The sequence below is a fragment of the Theropithecus gelada genome, chromosome 17 (assembly GCF_003255815.1).
Source record: "Theropithecus gelada isolate Dixy chromosome 17, Tgel_1.0, whole genome shotgun sequence".
Classification (NCBI taxonomy): Eukaryota; Metazoa; Chordata; class Mammalia; order Primates; family Cercopithecidae; genus Theropithecus; species Theropithecus gelada.
Genome location: NC_037685.1, coordinates 18,318,049 through 18,340,290, shown reverse-complemented (window position 1 = coordinate 18,340,290; position 22,242 = coordinate 18,318,049). Strand labels below are relative to the sequence as shown.

The 22,242-nt window shown below is 37.0% G+C and overlaps 1 pseudogene; it reads right to left on the bottom strand.

Annotated features, from left to right (window-relative positions):
• Positions 1-5,306: 5,306 nt before the first annotated feature.
• LOC112611141 overlaps positions 5,307-22,242 on the bottom strand; it is a 43,445-nt pseudogene continuing 26,509 nt past the window's right edge.

Genomic DNA, 22,242 nt, shown 5'->3' with positions numbered 1-22,242 from the left:
TCTTAGAAAAGCAATGTCATTCCTTCAGTGAACTATCAGTTTACAGCCTCCCCTGTGATCAAGCCATCCTGTCATTTATTTTGAACTTGCTACTAGTTCCTTGCATTACTATTTTTGATGTGGAAAAACTTTACATGGAAAGTTTATCTTTTCTTTAGGCAGAAGGAGATAGAAAGGTCTAAATCGACAACTTAATCTCACATGTAGAGGAACTAGAAAAATAAGAACAAGCTAAAGCCAAAGCTAGCATAAGAAAAGAAATAACTAAAATCAGAGCAGAACTAAATGAAACTGAGACCTCAAAAAAAAAATACAAAAAAATAAATGAAATGAAAAGTTTGTTATTTTAAAGGATAAACAAGATAGATAAACCGCTAGCTAGATTAACAAAGAAAAAGAGAGAGGATCCAAATAAGCACAATCAGAAATAACAATGGTGACATCACAGTGAACCCCATGGAAATACAAATGATTCTCGGAGACTACTATGAACATCTCTATGCACACAAGCTAGAAAATCTAAAGGAAATGGATAAATTCCTGGAAATACACAGAGGTATGTGGATGGATAAATTCCTGGAAATACACAGAGGTTGATGGATGGGAAAATTCTATTGAGGTTTTTAAAAGAGCCACATGGATTGGGGGTTGTAGTGTCAGACATGAGGAATTTATTGATTTCAAATGTAGGTTTGTGAGAACACTTAGAGTGCAGAGTATCCCTAGCCCCTGTGAGTCCTACTTTATAACAGCCATTCCCTCTTCTTTCTTGCTAACAGAATTCCAATTTTGTTTGTGTAGCAATATAATAATTCCAGGCTTTTGTCCCGCTCAGATCACTGCTCTCTGAGTGTGAGATTCTTGGAGGTGAAGCAGCTCTCCTTTTCCTGCAAGTGCAAGCCCCATAGCATGGATGCGGGCCCAGCTTCCTGACTTCATTGAGCTCTTGAGCCAGTTCTGGAACCACTCACCTCCAGACTTCTTGTTATGTGAGGTAATCAAATGCTTTCCTTTATTTTAGCTTCTATCAGTTGGGCTTTCTGATATTTGCAGCTAAGTGCATCCTAAAACAAACTGTATGTGGGAAATCTTAATTTCATTGCTGAAGAAGTTTATGTGCGCTCTGTCTGGCCTTTTGAATGCATCATGATTCTTTTCATTTAAGTTCACCTTCTTACTTGTTTGTGAATTGGTGTAGGCAGTGGAAAACATTTGATGAGCAGTTTTGACTCCCCTATTCACCTGGCACTGGGTAGAGTGAAAGATGCCATCATCGTATCATAGTCTTTTTATCAAATATCATAATCATATCAAGAACTTCCAGAATGCATTGAGGACCTGGAATTAAATAATTTGGATAAGAATAAACTAAATTTTTATTTTCTATCTATTTTTTATCTTTTTTATTATTTATTTATTGAGATGGAGTTTGGCTCTTGTTGCTCAGGCTGGAGTGCAGTGGTGCGATCTTGGCTCCCTGCAACCGCTGCCTCCTGGGTTCAAGCGATTCTCCTGCCTCAACCTCCTGAGTAGCTGGGATTACAGGCGCCCACCATTACACCCAGCTAATTTTTTGTATTTTTGGGAAAGATGGGGTTTCACCATGTTGGCCAGTCTAGTCTCGAACTACTGACCTCAGGTGATCCACCCTCCTCGGCCTCCCAAAGTGCTAGGATTACAGGTGTGAGCCACCACGCCTGGCTAAATTTTTGTTTTTAAAATCTCAGTTGAAGGTGAATTTATTCTGGATATCCTCTACTATTTATTTATCTATTTTTACTTTAGAGGATGTGTGATTCTTTTTTTCCCCTACTATTTTTAAATATTTTAAGTAAAACTAATTGTTAAAATACACCCTACTCCAGAGACACAATTTCCAATCAATTGGAAATTGAGGTGTAGGGAGAATGCAGTCAATACCAGTTTGCCTTTGAGGCAGTAAGCCTGCTCATTTAAATCTATGTGGACCAAATCCCTCTCTTGAAGAAACCTGATTAGATAGATGAGCAATTGTGTTTGTCTGACAGCCATCTTTTGCAGTTGGCTTAATGTGCCACCCAGCAGGTGAGGTTTGTGGAAGAAGACTAGATCTGAAAACAGTGGGAACTGGAATGATCTTTGTATAATGACACTGTACTTATTGCTAATGTGTTCTCTATGCCTATATAAATGGTAATATTTTTAAAAATCCATGGCTGGAATGACACTCAGCATTATGTCTTGGCTTAGTTGTGTCACCCCATGCCACACGTTCAATGAAAATCCCCTGTAGGTTATATATGACAGTTATCAAGTAGTGACTCGGTCTTCCCCTCTCCCGGCAAGTTATCATAATTACACTCACCTTAACGAAAACTGTTTCTCCATCAATCCAAAAGTATTCCTTAAGCCACAGGTTACAACATCATCCTTGAAAAATTTAGTCACATTTTCTGCATCTTTCATATTAAAAGAAGCCTGAAATTTGAAGGCAGTGTTTACCTCAAAGTTGTTCCACCCTGTACCATTCAACAATCAGGTATGAAAATAGTACAGTTTTGCAGGTGTGCTTATATTTGATGGTTCATAAAGTTGATCATTAGATCTTTCTTTTTAAGTTGTGATTGGATCACCTACCAATATTAGGCATGAAATGGCTTCATGATAAAAGCTATCTGGCTGGGCACAGTGGCTCACCTCTGTAACATCAGCACTTTGGGAGGCTGAGGTGGGCAGACCATGTGAGGTCAGGAGTTGAAGACCAGCCTGACCAACATGGCAAAACCCCGTCTCTACTAAAAATACAAAAATTAACAGGGCATGGTGGTAGGTGCCTGTAATCCCAACTACCCGGGAGGCTGAGGCAGGAGGCAGGAGAATCACCTGAACCCAGGAGGTGAGGTTGCAGTGAGCTGAGATCGTGCCATTGCACTCCAGCCTGGGTGACAGATCGAGACTTCTTTTCAAAAAAAAAAAAGAAAAGAAAAAAGCTATCTACTAGCTACTGCTTTTACCAAGGACCCCTCATCAGAGGTCCAATGCCAAGGATTTCAGCTCAGATTCTAAGCAGGAAATTACTCTTTCCATCAAAAAAAGTGCTAATTTTTTTCCTATTGCTGTAAAAAAGAATGCTGCTGGTAACTAGGAGGATGCAGGCTGCACTGCACGCTCAGTCAATGAACATGGGTTTAGACAGATGACCAGATAGCTCTGGCACCATAGGGCTGTTCTTTAGACCTAGTAAGGCAGATGCCAGCATTTTGCAAAGCACATTGGAGAAAATCAAAACTTATTGAAGAGAAGAAATCCTTTCTTGGTATTTGATTGATATAGGCTAAGTACTTAATGACATTGATTTGAACAAATGCATTAGCAAAGACTAGGGAATTTCTATAGTTAGAAATGAAGAGGCCAAAAGTAGATATCCCAGTGTAAGTCAGTGTGAAGTGCAAGAAGCAGTTTAGTACCCACAGAAGAGCATCTATACAGAACTAACACTAAGGGTCATCAACTATTCCTTGTGAGAATGAATAGGAAACTGTCATCAGAGCCCACCATATGTGCTTCATGTTCCGTGTATATACATTGTAGGTGAATTGTTATTATCATTAAAGGATGTGGTTTTACTTTGTAGTAAGATGAATGGAATCGTGACTATGTAGTGTATGTTCCATCATCTTATCATTCTCACATAGTACTAAGTGAAAAGGCTATAGTTTAGAGAATTATCTGTATTGCAGGTGATTTACTGGGGAATGACATATTAAATTTTAACAGAAGTGTTAAGACTTATTTTAAGTCCTATTGTATTTGCCTATGCTACATTTCTAGTTGCCTGCTACTATGCAATTGCATATAACAGCTGAGGGAAATCCATTCAGCCGGCCTTGAGAAATGGGTAACATTTGGATGGGCAGTGATGGAGAATGGGCAATTCAGCACTTGTGGGGGTGCACAGTGCAGGAGTCTCCATTATTCAGGGCAAAGCACTGAGCAAGGACATGGTAAGGGAAAAGGTGTATGGAGATGTATGTTATATGTTACACATATAACAGTAGCATTCCCTGCTACTACGCAATGGCATATAACAGCACTATTTTATTTATGCAATTAAACTTCTCCCTACTCAGTGTTACTATCCATTGGTTAATGTACCATTTATTTTTACTGCTAATTCATTTAACAAACATTTTTTGAGGTCCAATTATGAGTCTGAAATTTGGTTGTGGCTGTACATCCAAAGGATTCTATGGTCCAGTGTGGAGATAAAAATTCACAAATAATTATGCTTCAGAGTCATATTTGCTGATTAACATATGAGCAGGGGCAGAGACACTTCTAAGAGGAAATGATAGTTAAACTTTACTGTGAGTGATGATGAGTTTTAAGGGGGACAAGACAGAGAAGGGGCATAAAGGAAGATGGAACAATAGTGGAGACACAAAAGGGGAGTTAGAAGTTGCTTATTCTGGCTGAGATGTTGGTTGCCTGTGGAGGAGGTGACACTGGAAAAAGGAAGCTTACCCCAGGCTCCTAAAATGTCAATCAACTTGTAGATGAGGCTGTGAGGTTTGGGCTTTCTGTTGCAGGTGGAGAGTCCCTGAAGGCATTTGTACAGGGAAGAGATATATTTTGATTTGTGTTTTAGAAAGCTGTCTCTGAGGGTAGGATGAAGAATCAGACCTCTAGCAAGCAGATAGGATCAGAACTTAAATTAAGATGATGGAAATAAGGCTGTCCTAGTTGCATTGTTAGCATATTAGGCTGCAAATAATAAGTACTAAGCATTGGTCCTCCACTGGAACAAAGACTTTTTTTAATATGAGGACTGTATTTTATTCATCTTTGTGTGACCAATAATGGGCGATCCATGGCATGATGAAAAGAGTACAGCAGTTTTGAATCAGACAGGCTCAGGTTCAAATGCCACCTCTATAACTTGGTAGAGTGTATTGTCTTAGCTAAGTCATTTTGCCTTCTCATCTATAAAGTGGGGATAAAAATACTTTTGCAGAGTAAGGACATTATGTAAAATATAATATGCCCATATGTCATTTTTATTATGGCCATAACTATGGTACACTCCACAAGTAAAGGAAAATATTAGGTTGGAACAAAATTAATTACTGTTTTTGCCATTAAAACTAATATTAGAGAATTTATAGGAAAGCCATTTCCCTTTGATATACTTTGCTATTCACTAGAGCGCTCTTGTGTCCAATTTTCTATACAGAAAATGACTTTTCTCTCCATCTCCACCTGTCCAAAAGCTTCCTATCCCTCATGTTCTTTTTTCCCCACAGATTCTTCTTTTAATTACCTGTTTCTTAAAAAGCTGTCAGATTTCCATTTCCTTGGGAGATATTTTCACTGGTTTGTTTTTTGATTCCACAGGTTAAGCTTCTTAAGAATTTCATACATATTAGAGAGATTGCCTTCATTGCTTTCTCGTCTTTTCAAAAGGACACAGGCAGACTTACTAGACTAAAGCCAATGTCTTTAAAGGCATGCAACAAGAACATCCCCACAATGATTGTGAAGAAGCCACTCAAAGTACCAATAGCATCATCAACAGGCATAACTTGCCACTCCTTAGAAAGGATAGCTGAACAAGTTCAAACCGATGTTGTAAAGATTGCATAATACATTGGAGTCACAATGGAAGTGTTGAATACATCCAGGGCCCTATTTAGGTGATTAAGCTGTGTGCTCACACAGATGATGATGCTCAGCAGCAGAACCCAGGCCAGGGGATGCCGCAGCACAGGCTTTCCAGCAAAAAGCTCCTTGCCTATCCCTCATTTTCAAATGCAAATGTCGCCTCCACCTTAGTGGCTTTAGAGCTTTCTGCCTCCCTTAAGCCTCCGTGACTCTCAGAGCGCTTATGGTGCTTCTCACTTCCTACCTAATACCAGAAAGATATTTAAGAACCTAACTTGTATACCTCTGTAACTTTAAGAGGCTTTTCCAACTCTTTCCTTTCCATCTTCACTTGGCACCAAAAGTGGTATCATTCACATGGTAGACATTATGTCAATGTTACATGAATGCAAAGATAATCATTTCTGGGAAGAGAGAGGAAAAAGCTGCAGGAGGGGAGTCCATTCAGCTGGACTTGAGAAATGGGTAAGATTTGGATGGGCAGTGATGGAGAGGGGGCAGTTCAGCACTTGTGGGGGTGCACAGTGCAGGAGTCTCCATTATTCAGGGCAAAGCACTAAGCAAGGATGTGGTGAGGGAAAAGGTGTATGATGAGGGAAAAGGGGTCCTGTGGAGAAAACTGGGAGGAAAACACTTTTGGTCAGTTGGGAAAAATGAGAGTCAAACATGAGGGTCTGGAATAAAGTTTGTAATCTATAGTCAAGTTCAAATCTTGGAGGCATGTGCAGGATAGACTGTGTGGAAGGAGAAAAGATTGGAGGCCTATCTTGGTATATTATGTTTTTACGAAGTAACGTGGGCTGAACCACATTGGTGTGATAAAAATTAAAATGATAGGAAATGGGCTAGTGCTCGTGTGACATTTAATAGGAGTTGGTAGGTGATTGCTTGGGGGAAGAGAAAAGGCTGGAGAAGTTGAAGTGAGGATGATCGTGCCATTAGGAGAAATAGGAAATTTTCTGGAAGACATTTGTTCTGTGGAAGGTGATGATTTCTGTCTCCAATAGGTTGATTTTGAAGTCATCGTGGTAGAAATCAAAAAGGTAATGGGATCTTGGGAGAGAAATCAGTGCTCAGGTGAAAGTTTTGAAAATCTTTTGTATTGACGTTATGGTTGAATGGCAGATAGTCTCAATTCAGACACCTGACTCTCATGGTGGGTGTGCCTGCGAGTGGATTGCCAGTTGGTGGAATAAAGTGGGAGAAGCTTAAACCATTTGTGATTATTCTTGGATCTTGTTCAAGGATTTCTGTATTTCTTTAGCACCTATATGCTGAGGGTGCTAAACCTGGACTTACACATCTTTATAACGTCCACATGGAAAAAAACAAAAACAAAAACAAAAAAACAGGAAAAAAGTTTCTTTCAACTTGGATGGAACTAACAGGGCTACCGAGAGTCAGAAATTATCCTCAATTCCCTTAAGCCTTAGCTTCCAGAACTTACGTCTTCCACATTTGAGGAAGATGTATTACTTTTGGGGTATTAGTATTAAACATTTATAATATAACTCTCAATTTAAAAACAAATTCCCTTTCTCACTTTGGTTTTCTCCAGGAAAACACTCCTTAGGCATATTCATGGGTGAAGTTCTCTTGATAAGCTGTTAGCTTCACCAGAAATTTGCCTGAGCAGTCCCCAACTCTAATATTGAATAGTTAGTCCCCGCTGACTCTTATCAATTATGCCTTTAATGCATAAAACGGTTTTTGGTGGTTTTGTTTTAACCTTGTATTCATAAATGAAATAGTACTCAAAATAAAGTCTAATAATAAAGAATGAGAATTGGGAACTAACGCTTGACTTTTGAGCAAGTATTCTTTTTATTAACGATTGAGAGAATGCTTAGTGATTTTAGTTTACCAACATTGAGGACAGTCATTAAAAGAAAAAAATGAAATACTGAGTTCATATTGTCCCAATTATGTTACTGTGTCATTTTTTCTGTTTTTGTTTTTTTGATGCATTCAAAAATTTTATTTTTCTCTAAGAAATGCCCTAATCAAATCTTTTTCTAGGACAAAAATAATTTTTAGATACTACCAAACACAAGTAGAATTCACATTTATTTTATTTTGTTGTAGAAAGGTTTTTATTTGCTTATTTATTTTCTTCAAAGAATTTGAGGCTACTAGGTCAAATTTAAAGACTTCTTTTCTTTTCTCTCTTCTCTCTCTCTCCCTCCTTTCTTTTTCTTTATTTTTTCTGAAGACTTGGGAGTGTCTGGACTATCTATGTGAGAAGTAGGACCAGATGCTTTTGGAGTTGCTCATATGCTCTGGGGGGAAGAGGAAAAGTTCTTCATTTGAATAATTTGGTCCTTGCTCCTTTAATCAATTCAACGTGTAATTGTAGGCTCACTTGAGAACAGTAGATTATTTATTTTGACAAAACAGTGGTCTGTAGGAAGCATACAATACTTCCTCTGCCTTTTTAACACTTTAGGTCAAGAGATCTACAGTTTGGTAAGGTCCTTGACCTGGGAGTTAGTGACCTGGGGTCAGTTCTGACCTAGACACATCTGAAGACCCCAAGGAGAAGATTCTCTTTCTCTGCTTCTGTTCCCTCTTCTGTAAGTTGAAGTGGTGGGATTCAATGATCTATGATCCTTTTTGTTTTTACTTTTAAAGATTCTTTGAAGGTATGGTTTCCAGGATAGCTGGAACTTTTCAAGATGATTCTCTTCCTTCCTCCCTCCCTCTTTCCCTCCCTTCCTTCCTTCCCCTTCCTTCTTTCTTTTCTTTTCTCTTTTCTTTTCCTTTCCTTTTCTATTCTTTTCTTTTTGATTAAAGCAACAGCTCAGAGCTCATTCTGAGGAAAGAGGAAAGACCCTGGCTAGATATTCCCAGGGAAAGCAAGTTTCAAAGTGTACTCAGAAATCTGTATAGACAAAGCAGCTTGACCCATGTCATTGTAAACCTTGCTAAAATGTATTACGAGAGGAAAATGATCAGCCAGGAAGATCCTTCTAGATTTACTTCTTAGTGCTTACATTAAAATGTGCATTTTAAACTTGATATTAACATTTAGAATCTAGATTCGTACCTGATAGAATATTGCCACAATTAGCTAGTTATTTCCATATTAGAGAGATGGAAAATTTCTTCTCTTAGGGTTTGCTGTTTTTACAGATGCAGCTACTGGAAATTTGAAATGGGTCAAACTGCTTTTAACCTGGCTACCATTGCTCAATTTTATCAATTCTTCATTTTGTATTAGCAGAAAATCTGTTTCATGACTTCAATATATAAAAGAACACAAAGCAGCCTGAAGCAGATAAATATTGAACTAGTCAAACACACATGCTGCTGAGAATTAGAATAACTTGTATTTTTGCTCTGGGACTTGGCCGGAAGAATATTGAGGCTATTCATACCTAACTCACCTTTCTCGATCTATTTCACCTGCTTCCATTTTTGTTTTGTTTTGTTTAGTAAACATCTGCTTTCTATTAGATTGTTTTATCCCCTTAACCTTCATAAATGACAATTAAGTCCATCTAGTCTGTCAATAGCATGTCATTTATTTGTTGCTACAGCTGAGCCTGACCTTCATTGATTTTATTGGAGTAATTTGCTGGAAATGATTTTTTAATGTTAGATTTATTGCCCAGGCACTTCATTGTCAGATAATTGAAGTAAATTGTATTTTTTTTCAAACCAAATGCAAGAAGTGCAGGAAAGAAATATACGTTATTTTGAATAATTGTTTCCTATTGGGAAATATTATTATTGGGGTAGAGAGACATTAAATGTGATGTCATACACTTTTCAAGTTTGCAAACATAGATTGTTTTTGAGTCATGTACATTTCTCTCCCTTTTTGGCTTTTCCTTAAGGATAGCTGAGGTAGAAATAGGAGTTGGTAATGAATTACAATCAAAAATGATGTTGCAAATTAGATTTGATATATACATAAATCTATCAAGTAGCTACAACACCACCTCTTACATAAAGTGCCTTGCTATTTTGATTTAACTGCAGGTTAAATTATAAATATGCTGATGTTGCGTAGTTAATCTTAGCTTTTACAAGGTATCATCTTATTCCCTCAGTATCAGGGTTAACAAGGCTTTTTTATGTTGTGCGTTTGGTTCTCCAAAAATTTTGATTGTCTGCCCAGATGATAATTGTATTTCAGTCCCTAAATGAGACTTATTGGTATTTGTTTATTCTGGTGGTGTTGTACTATGTTTATACAGTAAAGGAGATACTGAGCGATGTATTTTACATTTGGAAAAGTGTTGTGAATATATGACTTTTTCCTTGCTGTGCTGTTGTGTCCCGGTGTTAGCAGGGACATGTCAGGAAAGGTTTGACAGCAAAGCTGCTGCTCTTGTTATTCAGAAAATGGACTTGGTTTGACATAAAGGAGATCAACCTTTGAACTCCACTTTAGATACTAGCAAATGAAACATGCTACTATTCACATTCTAAATGATCATGCATTTTTGAGTAGGAAGTTTTCCAACATATTGAAACTAGTTAAGGAAAAGTGGATAGAACTTGAGTCATATTGTTTAAATGAACTTGTTGGTTTTTCTTTTTTTCTCCCGTGTGAGCAGAATCAAAGAAAGTCATCGTGTAATCAAAAGCAGAAAGAACACTGGATCAAAATTCTCTAGAAATCTGTTCTAATGGCTGCAATTTCTCCATGTATTCATAATTGTTTTGAAGCCGCAAAAAAGTAAAAACTATAATTTTTAAGGGTTTAAAAAAACATTTTATATAGTTAAAAGATTTTTGGAAATAATAGCCTTGTTGTCAGTTTATAAGCTAAAACTATAACAATATGAATGGACATTGGTGATGCAGTGGTTCTCACTCATGTTGCCAATAACTTCCTCTCCCGCTGTATTCTTTAACGTGAACTTCATATCAGTTTTAATGAAGAACAGATAGATTATCACATTCCCAGGTTTTTTAAAATTCAAACTTGCTGCATCTGGAAAGGCAGTTATACATAGGTTTAGGAATGATTGTTCCAAATAATATTCCTGGAATAAAGTTCAGTAAAAGTTGAATCTGCTTACAAATTAGGAGTCTGATGTAGTAATTTCAGAGTAAAGACGGTAAGCAGCCAACAGTGTCCTTCTCAATAGAGTGGACCCTGAGATTCAATTTGAACAGAAATTGTGGGGAGAAAGGGCTGCAAAGACTTGAGGGAAAAACTTCTTGCTTTTAAATTGTCACGTCTCTTTTCTGTCACTGTTCCTGTCACTATTATTGATATAAAGAATCCATCAACACATTTTTATGGGGTGATTAAGAAAGGCTGACCTTTCTTTTGCAGGTACAAATAGGTAGTTCTTCAGAGGCTGTTACTGAATGACAAGATAATTCTATCCATTTAATATTGAAGTGATGTTGATAGTATCATTCTTCTGGAGTTGGAAACAGGACAGTGTAGAGGCCTTTTCTGCTTCAGCCTGTTCTGCCCTGGGTGATGGATTTTTCCTCTGACTAATCGCTGTCACATTAACCCACACTATTTCATCCTTCAGAGCTGTCAAGATAATGACGATAATCCAAGTGGCTCATTGTAGGTAAAGGAAATTATATGAGCAAAGTAATATCATAAAACAGTGTTTAAATATTTTAATTTCATTTGTCAGGGCTGCCCCAACACTTCATTACACATATAACCATCTCTCATCAGTGGAATTAGTGCATTATTCATTACTGTTAATTATTTTCACATAATGGCTGCCCTGATATATTTAACCTCCACATTATATCTCAGATAATGGGTCTGTAAAATTGAATTGTGTGAAGAGTGGAGTTCTAAAGCTCATTTGCAGAACATCAAAGAACAAAGAAGAGGAAAAGAATTTTAAATGGGACATTTTGCCCAGCTGGGGCCAAACATTTGTTTCTGTCTGATTTGCATACAGAAAATAGGTGGTGTAGAAGTAGCTTAACACTATATAGGCTGTCTGCTCCTATTACGAAACCAATTAGGATTTGTTACTATCACACATGTCAGAAGCAACTTGAGAATTATAATATGGAAAATGAAATAGTTCAGAGGATACATAATATATACAAAATGTAATTTCCTTTTTGAGACAATTGTAATGGGCAAAAAAGAAGAGAGAAAGAGAGAGAAGGAAAGGATATTATCAAATTTTAGATTAATTATTTATTTTTATGAATGACTTTAATAATAGACACTAAGTTTTGAAAAGTAGTAAAACCTAAGAATAACCGTAAAAGTCCATTTAGCTTTTAGTCACTCATTCTTATCATGGCTAGTACAAAATTTGCCGCTCGTATTTATGATGATACTTTCTCAGTAACTTAAAGCCTTTCAACATTCATGCAAACAAAGCATCACTTTAGAATTACCAGCATCCTGTGCATACAGGCCAGGTTTTTGCAATTTAATTCTTCATGATTTTGGATTACTATTCTTTTATAGAGCATTTGACAAGCTTAATGATCCGGTTAGCAATGTCTAAATATATCTGTATCCAGGTGTATTTTCCTTACAGTTTTAAGTGTAATTAAGTGAACCAAAACCAACTGAAATTGGTAGAATCTGAGTCAGAATCTCCTGAGGGTGAGACTTAGACATGCATATATTTTGAAAGCGCTGCAAGAAATTCTGAGGGGCTTCCTACGTGCACTCTTGGTGTTAGAGGTTAGGGGAGTGTGAAGCTCATCGCGGGCTCGGAGCCTCCCTTTATTGGTTTTGAATGACTCCCTAATTTTTGTATTTTTAATCTTTTCCTTTACATTTAAAAAAATTATTTAATGTTGTGGGTACATAGTACGTGTATATATTTATGAGGTACATGAGATATTTTGATACAGGCATGCAATGTCTAATAATCACATCAGGGAGAATGGGATATCCATTCCCTCAAGCATGTACCCTCTGGGTTACAAACAACTTTTGTGTTTTTAAAACATGCTTTAAAATTAGTTTTTAAAATAATACATTTTATTATGCATATTTGAGGTTTATAACACGATACTATTGGATACATATAGGTAGTAAAATGTTCACTATAATGAAACAAAATAACATACTTCTCATCTCATACAGTTTTTTTGACAAGAGCAGCTAAAATCTACTTATTTAACAAAAATTATTAATCCAATACAATTTTATTTTATTATTAATAACTATAGTCTTCATGTTGTGTGTTAGATGGTTAGACTTGTTCATCCTACATATCTGCTACTTCATATACTTTGATTTACATCACATCTCTGCTCCCCAACTTCCTAGCCCTGATTACCACCGTTTTATTTTCTACCTTTATACATTTGACCTTTTTGTTTATTTGTTTGTTTCCACTGATAAGTGAGATCATGCAATACTTTTGTTTCTTGCTTGGCTTATTTCACTTAGCATAATGTCTTACAGGTTCATCCGTGTTGTGGCAAATGGCAGGATCTTATTCTTTTAAAAGGTGACAGACTCTTAGTTTGTTTTCACATCTTGGCTATTGTGAATAATGCTGAAGTAAACATGGCGGTGCAGCTGTCTTTACAAGGGAGTGATTTCATCTCCTTTGGATGTATACCTGGAAGAGGGATTGCTGGATCATATAGTAATTCTATTTAAAATTTCTTTAGGAACCTCTATACTGTTTACTATAATGGCAGCACCAATCTACATTCCCAACAACAGTGTGCTAAGGTCCCGTTTTCTCCACACCCTTGCGGACATTTATCTCTTGTCTTTTTGATAATAGCTATCCTAATGGGTGTGAGGTGATATCTCACTGTGATTTTAACTTTCAGTTCTCTTAGTGATTAGTGATGTTGAACACCTTTTCATATACCTATCGGCTACTTTTATGTGTTCTTTATAGAAATGCCCATTCAGGTCCTTTGGCTATTTTTTTTTTCTATTTTTCTTTTAATTTTTTTTATATTTCCATTGGTTATTGGGAAACAGGTGGTGTTTCGTTACATGAGTAAGTTCTTTAGTGGTGATTTGTGAGATTTGGGTGCACCCATCACCTGAGCAGTATACACTGTATTCAATTTGTAGTCTTTTATCCCTTACCCCCTTCCTACCCTTTCCCCCTGAGTCACCAAAGTCCATTGTGTCATTCTTATGCCTTTGCATCCTCATAGTTTAGCTCCCACTTATGAGTGAGAACATATGATGTTTGGTTTTCCATTCCTGAGTTACTTCACTTAGAATAATAGTCTCCAATCTCATCCAGGTTGCTGTGAATGCCATTAATACATTCCTTTTTGTGGCTGAGTAGTATTGCATTTTATATGTATGTATACATACACACACATACATACACCACAGTTTCTTTATCCACTCATTGATTTGTGGGCATTTGGTTCCACATTTTTGCAATTGTGAATTGTGATGCTATAAACATGCATGTGCAAGTATCTTTTATGCATAATGACTTATTTTACTCTGGGTAGATACCCAGTAGTGGCATTGCTGGATCAAATGGTAGTTTCACTTTTAGTTCTTTAAGGAATCCCACACTGTTTTCCATAGTGGATGTACTGGTTTACATTCCCACCAGCAGTGTAAAAGTGTTCCCTGTTCATGACATTCATGCCAACATCTATTTATTTTTATTTTTTTTGATTATGGCCATTCTAGTAGGAGTAAGGTAGTATTGCATTGTGGTTGTGATTGTGTTTCCCTAATCATTAGTGATGTTGAACATTTTTTCAAATGTTTGTTAGCCATTTGTATATCTTTTTTTGAGACTTGTCTATTCATGTTCTTAGCCCACTTTTAATGGGATTGTTTGTTTTTTTCTTGCTAATTTGTTTGAGTTAGTTATAGATTCTGGATGTTAGTCATTTGTCAGATGTAAAGATTGTGAAGATTTCCTCCCATTCTGTGGGTTGTCTGTTTACTTTGCTGACTGTTCCCTTTGCTGTGCAAAAGCTCTTTAGTTTAATTAAGTCCCAGCTCTTTGTCTTCGTTTTTATTTTATTTGCTTTTGGGTTCTTGGTTATGAAATCCTTGCCTAAGCCAATGCCCAGAAAGGTTTTTTGAATGTTGTCTTTTAGAATTTTTTTTTTTTTTTTTGAGATGGAGTTTTGCTCTGTTGCCCAGGCTGGAGTGCAGTCATGTGATCTTGTCTCACTGCAACCTCCTCCTCTCATGCTCAAGCAATTCTCGTGCCTCAGCCTCCCAAGTAGCTGAGATTACAGGCTCAAGCCACCATGCGGGGCTAATTTTTGTATTTTTAGTACAGACGGGTTTCACCATGTTGGTCAGGCTGATCTGGAACTCCTGACCTCAAGTGATCCACCTGCCTCGGCCTCCCAAAGTTCTGGGATTACAGACGTGAGCCACTGTGCCCGGCCATCTTCTATAATTTTTATAGTTCTAGGTCTTAGATTTAAGTCTTTGATCAATCTTGAGTTGATTTTTGTATAAGGTGAGAGATGAGGATCCAATTTCATTCTCCTACATGTGGCTTTCCAATTATCCCAGCACCATTTGTTTAATAGGGTGTCCTTTCCCCACTTTATGTTTTTGTTTGCTTTGTCAAAGACCAGTTGGCTGTAAGTATTTGGGTTTATTTCTGCGTTTTCTATACTGTTCCATTGGTCTATGTGCCTATTTTTATAGCAGTTCTATGCTGTTTTGGTGACTATCGCCTTATAGTGTAGTTTGAAATCAGGTAATGTGATGCCTCCAGATTTGTTCTTTTTGCTTAGTCTTGCTTTGGCTATGTGGGCTCTTTTTTGGTTCCATATGAATTTTAGGATTTTTTTTTCTAGTTCTGTGATGAATGATGATGATATTTTGATGAGAATTGTGTTGAATTTATACATTGCTTTTGGTAGTTCGGTCATGTTCACAATATTGTTTCTACCCATCCATGAGCATCGGATGTGTTTCCATTTGTTTGTGTCATCTATGGTTTCTTTCAAAAGTGTTTTGAGTTTTCCTTGCAGAGGTATTTCACCTCCTTGGTTAGGTATATTCATAAGTATTTTATTTCATTTTTTGTAAATATTGTAAAACTATTGGGTTGAGTTCTTGATTTGATTCTCAGCTTGGTCGCTGTTGGTGCATAGCAGAGCTACTGATTTGTATACATATCCAAAAATTTAGCTGAATTATTTTATCAATTCTAGGAGTTTTTTGGAGGACTCTTTGGGGCTTACTAGGTATACAATTATATCATCAGCAAACAGCAACAGTTTGACTTCCTTTTCACTGATTTGGATGCCCTTTATTTCTTTCTCTTGTCTTATTGCTCTGGTTAGGACTTCCAGTACTATGTAGAAGAGAAGTGGTGAGAGTGGGCATGCTTGTCTTGTTCTAGTTCTGAGTAGGAAGGCTTTCAACTTTTCCACGTTCAATATAATGTTGGCTGTGGGTTAGTCATAGATGGCTTTTATTACATTGAGATATGTCCGTCGTATGCTGATTTTGCTGGGAGTTGTAATCATAAAGGGATACTGAATTTTGTTGAATGCTTTTTCTGTGTCTATTGAGATGATCATGTACTTTTTGTTTTTAATTCTGTTTATGTGGTGTATCACATTTATTGACTTGCATATGTTAAACCATCCCTGCATCCCTGGTATGAAACCCACTTGATCATGGTGGATTACATTTTGGATATGTTATTGGATTTGGTTGGCTAGTATTTTGTTAAGAATTTTTTCATCTATATTCATTAGGGATATTTGTTGGTTATTTATTTATTTATTTATTTTGGTTATGTACTTTCCTGGAGGGTGATACTGGCTTCTGTGGATAATTTAGGGAGGATTTCCTCTTTTTGTATCTTGTAGAATAGTGTGAGTAGGGTTGGTACCAATTCTTCTTTGAATATCTGGTAGAATTCATCTGTGAATCCGTCTGGTCTTGGACTTTTTTTTATTGGTAATTTTTAAATTACCATTTCAATCTCACTGCTTGTTATTGGTCTATTCGTGGTATCTAATTCTTCCTGATTTAAGCTAGCAGGGTTGTATCTTTTCAGGAGTTTGGTAATCTCTAGGTTTTCTAGTTTATGTATGTAAAGGTGTTCATAGTAGCCTTGAAAAATCTTTTGTATTTTTGTGATATCTATTGTAATATCTCCCATTTTATTTCTAATTGAGCTTGTCTGGATTTTCTCTCTTCTTTTCTTGGTTGATCTTGCTAATGGTCTATCAATTTTATGTATCTTTTCAAAGAACCAGCTTTTTGTTTCCTTTATCTTTTGTATTTTTTTGTTTCAATTTCATTTATCCTGCTCTAATCTTGGTTATTACTTTCTTATGCTGGATTTGGGTTTGGTTTATTCTTGTTTCTCTAGTTTCTTCAGGTGTGACCTTAGGTTGTCTGTTTGTGCTATTTCAGTCTTTTTGATGTAGGCATTTGGGGCTATGAACTTTCCTTTTAGCATCACCTTTGCTGTATCTCAGAAGTTTTGATAGGTTGTGTCACTATCGTCATTCAGTTCAAAGAATTTTTAAATTTTCATCTTGATTTCATTATTGACCCAATGATCATTCAGGAGCAGGTTATTTAATTTCCATGTATATGTTGGTTTTGAAGGTTCTTTTGGAGTTGATTTCCAGTTTTATTCTGCTGTGGTCTAAGAGAGTGCTTGATATAATTTCAATTTTCTTAAATATATTGAGGCTTATTTGTGGCCTATCATATGGCCTATTCTTGGAGAAAGTTCCATGCACTGATGAATAGAATGTATATTCTGTGGTTGTTGGGTAGAATGTTCTGTAAATATCTGTTAAGTCTGTTTGTTCTAGGGTGTAGTTTAAATCCATTGTTTCTTTGTTGACTTTCTGTCTTGATGACCTGTCTAGTACTGTCAGGGGAGTATTGAAGTCCCCCACTATTATTTTGGTGCTGTCTATCTCATTGATTAGGTCTATTAGTAATTGTTTTATAAATTTGAGAGTTCCAGTGTTATTGTGATATTTTCCTGTTGGACAAGGACTTTTATCATTATATAATGTCCCTCTTTGCCTCTTTTAATTGCTGTTGCTTTAAAGTTTGTTTTGTCTAATATAAGAATAGCTATTCTTGCTTGCTTTTGGTGTTCATTTGCATGGAATGTCTTTTCCCATCTTGCCTTAAGTTTATGTGAGTCCTTATGTGTTAGGCGAGTCTTTTGAAGGCAGCAGATAGTTGGTTGGTGAATTCCTATCCATTCTGTGATTCTGTATCTTTTAAGTGGAAGATTTATACCATTTACATTCAACATTAGTATTAAGATGTGAGGTACTATTCCATTCATCATGCTATTTGTTGCCCGCATATCTTTTTTATTTAATTTGTATTTTTGTTTTATAGGTCCTGCATGATTTATTCTTTAAAGAGATTCTGTTTTGATGTGTTTCTAGGATTTAGAACTCCTTTTAGCAGTTCTTGCAGTGCTGACTTGGTAGTAGTGAACTCTCTCAGTATATGTTTGTCCGTAAAAGACTGTATCTTTCCTTCATTTATGAAGCTTAGTTTCACTGGATACAAAATTCTTGCCTGATAATGGTTTTATTTGAGGAGGCTGAAGATAGAGCCGCAATTCCTTCTAGCTTATAAAGTTTCTGCTGGGAAATCTGCTGTTAATCTGATAGGTCTTCCTTTATAGGTTACCTGGTGCATTTGCCTCATAGCTCTTAAGATTCTTTCCTTTGTCTTAACTTTAGATAACATGATGACAATGTGCCTAAGTGACAATCTTTTTGCAATGAATTTCCCAGGTGTTCTTTGAGCTTCTTGTATTTGGATGTCTAGTTTTCTAGCCAGGCCGGGGAAGTTTTCGTCAATTATTCCCCAAATATATCTTCCAAACTTTTAGACTTTCTTCTTCCTCAGAAACACTGATTGCTCTTAGGTTTGGTAGTTTAACGCAATCCCAGACTTCTCGGAGGCTTTGTTTATATTTTCTTATTCTTTTTTCTTTGTCTTTGTAGGATTGGGTTAATTCAAAAATCTTGTCTTCAGGCTCCGAAATTCTTTCTTCTGTTTGTTTTATTCTATTGGTGAGACTTTCCAGAGCATTTTGTATTTCTACAAGTGCATCCATTGTTTCCTGAAGTTTTGATTGTTTTTTACTTATGTTATCTATTTCACTGAAGATTTCACTCCTCATTTCTTGTATCATTTTTTATTTCCTTAAATTTCCTTTCTTTGGTGCCTTCTTGATTAGTTTAATAACTGACCTTCTGAAATCTTTTTTGGGTAAACCAGGGATTTCTTCCTGGCTTGGATCAATTTCTGGTGAGTTAGTGTGATTTTTTTTTTTTTTTTTTTTTTTTTTTTTTTGAATGTTAAAGAACCTTGTTTTTTCACATTACCAGAGTTGGTTTTCTGGTTCGTTTTCATTTGGGTAGGCTCTGTCAGAGGGAAGGTTTAGGGCTCAAGGCTGTTTTTCAGATCCTTTTGTCCCATGGGCTGTTCCCTTGATATGGTACTCTTTCCCTTTTCCTAGGGATGTGGCTTCCTGAGACATGAGCTATAGTGATTGTTATCTGTTTTCAGAATCTAGCCACCTATCAGGTCTACCAGGCTCCAGGCTGTACTGGGGGTTGTCTGCACACAGTCCTGTGAGGCAAACTGTCTGTGGATCTCTTAGCCGTGGATACCAGCGCCTGCTCCAATGGAGGTGGCAGGAGGGTGAAATGGACTCTGTGAGGGTCCTTAGTTTTGGTTGTTTAATGCACTATTTTTGTGCCAGTTGGCCACCTGCCAGAAGGTGGCACTTTCAACAGAGCATCAGCTGTGGTAGTACGGGTAGAATCAGGTGGTGGACTGTGCCCTAGAACTCCCAAGAGGGTATGTCCTTTGTCTTCAGCTACCAGGGATGGTAGGGAAGGACCGTCAGATGGGGGCAGGGCTAGGCATATCTGAGCTCAATCTTGCCTTGGGTGGGTCTTCCTGTGGCTGCTCTGGTGGATGCAGGTGTGGTTCCAAGGTCAATGGAGTTACGTTCCTAGGAGGATTATGGCTGCCTCTGCTGTGTCATGCAGGTGTCAGGGAAGTGGGGGAAAGTTGGCAGTTACAGGCCTCACCCAGCTTCCACAAAACCCAGAAGGCAGTTATCACTCTCACCATGCCCCCTACAATAGGACTGAGTCTGTTTCCAGGCAGTGGGTGAGCAAGACTGAGAACTTGCCCCAGACAACCAGCCTCCCAGCTGCAAAAGCAAGTGGGGCTTTTGTGCTTCCCCACCTGTGGAGTCTGCACACAAGATTTACAGCTTCCCCCGAGTTCTGGCCAGGAGACTTCTCATTCAGTTGGAATTGTTACAAAGCTCAGCTGGAAGTTTTCTTCTCTCTGTGTCCTCTTCCCAGTTCCACTGACAGCCCCCTCCAGGTAGCCCTATAAGACAAGTCAGAAATGGTTTCCCTGGGAACCCAGAGATCCCACAGGACTTTTCCCACTGCTTCCTCTACTCCTGTATCTCACTCAGCTCTCTAAATTGACTCAGCTCCAGGTAAGTTCAGAATCCTCTCCCATGATCTAGACCTTTAAGTTCCCAAGTGAGGGTGTGTGTGTGGGGGCAGACAATCCCCCTTTCCCACTTCCACAGTTTGGGCACTCACAGTATTTGGCATGTCTCCCAGGTCCTGCAGGAGCAAACTTGTCTGTGGGTTCTCGGCTTTCCTGAATTATTCCTGCAGCAGTTCTGGAGCAAAAGTTCATGATGTGAGACTCCACACGCTGCTCTCTCCATCTGAGTGGGAGCTGAAATCTAGTCCTGCCTGATCCTCCTTGTCTGTTTTTTAATCGGGTTATTTGTTTTTCTGCGATTGAGTTGTAAGTGTTCTTCATAATATTTGCAAACCCCTCATTAGATATGTGGTTTGCAAATATTTTTTCCAGTTCATAGGTTGCCTTTTCATTTTGCTGATTGTTTCCTTTGTTATGCAGAAGTGTTTTAGTTTGGTGTAGTCCCATTCATTTATTTTTTTCTTTTGTCGCCTGAGCTTTTGTTGTAATAGCCAAAAAAATTATTGTCAAGGCCAATGTTAAGGAGTTTTCTCTCTGTTCCCTACTAGGAATTTTGTGGTTTCAGGTCTTACATTTAAGTCTTTTACCCATTTTGAGTTGATTTTTGTTTATAAGGTATGATAAGGGACCAATTTTATTATTTTGCATGCGGAAAAAGAATTTTTCTCCCAACACCATGGTTATGAAAGTGTCTATTCTCCATTGTGTCCTACTGGTGCTCTTGTCAAAAATTAGTTGACTGTATATGTTTGGACTTATATTGGGGCTCTCTATTCTGTTCCATTCATCCATGTTTCCATTTTTATGCCAGCATCAAACTGTTCTGATTATTATAGCTTTGTAGTATAATTTTAAATCAGGAAATGTGATGCCTTCAATTTTATCTTTCTCAGTATTGACTTCAGCTATTCCAGGTTTTTTGTGATTCCATATAAAGTTTAGGATTATTTTCTATTTCTGTGAAAAATGCATTAGAGTTTTTAATGGTAAAGGATCATGGTTTACAATTTTTTAATTTAATTTTTAAATTGACAAATAATAATTGTGTATATTTGTGGGGTACAATGTGATGTTTTGATCTACATATACATTATAGAAACATTCAATCAAACAAATTAACATATCCATCATCTCACCAACTTATCGTTTTTGTGGTGAGAATATTAAAAATCTAGTCTTTTATTTTGAAATATGTAATACATTATTATTAACTGTGGTCAACATGCAGTGCAATAGTTCCCCAAAATTTATTCTTCTAGTGTAACTGAAGCTTTGTCCCCTTTGATCAAGATCATCCCTTTGCCTTTCCTTTTGCCTCCTTCCACAAACCTCTGGTAACCACCTTCTATTCTCTGTTTCTATGAGGGCAACTGTTTTAGATTCCACACATAAGTGGCTAATACAATATTTGTCTTTCTGTACCTGGCTTATTTTACTTAGCATAATGTTTGCTGTATTCATCCATGTTGTTGTGAGTGACAGAATTTCCTTTTCTTTTTTTTTTAAGACTGTGTAGTATCCCAAACACTATATATACATATATAGTATCCCAAACACTATATACACATATGTAAAATATTTTTTAGCCATTCATTTGTTTCTGAACACTTAGAATGCTTCCATAGCTCTGCTACTGTGAATAATGCTGAAATGAACACAAGAGTGCAGCTATCTCTTTTACATACTAATTTTAATTTCTTTGGATATATACCAAGAGGTGGAATTGCTGTATCACCCGGTAGTTCTATTTGTTTTCTGAGGAACTTTCATACTGTTTTTCATAATGGTTATACTAATTTACATTTCCACCAACAGTGTACAAGGGTTCCCTTTTTTCCGCATTCTTATCAACATTTGTTATTATTCATTTTTTTGTAACAGCCATTCTAACAGGTGTGAGGTGACATCTCATTGTGGTTTTAATTTACATTTCCCTGGTGGTTAGAGATGTTGAGCATTTTTTCATATATCTGTTGTCCATTTGTATTTCTTCTTTTGAGAAATGTCTGTTCAGATTCTTTGCCCATTTTTAAATTACGTTGTTTTCTTCCTGTTGAGTTGTTTGAGTTCTTTATTTATTTTGGATATGCCAGATATATGGTTTGGAAATATTTTCTCTCCTTTTGTGAGCTATCTCTTCACTTTATTGTTTTCTTTGTGATGCAGAAGCTTTT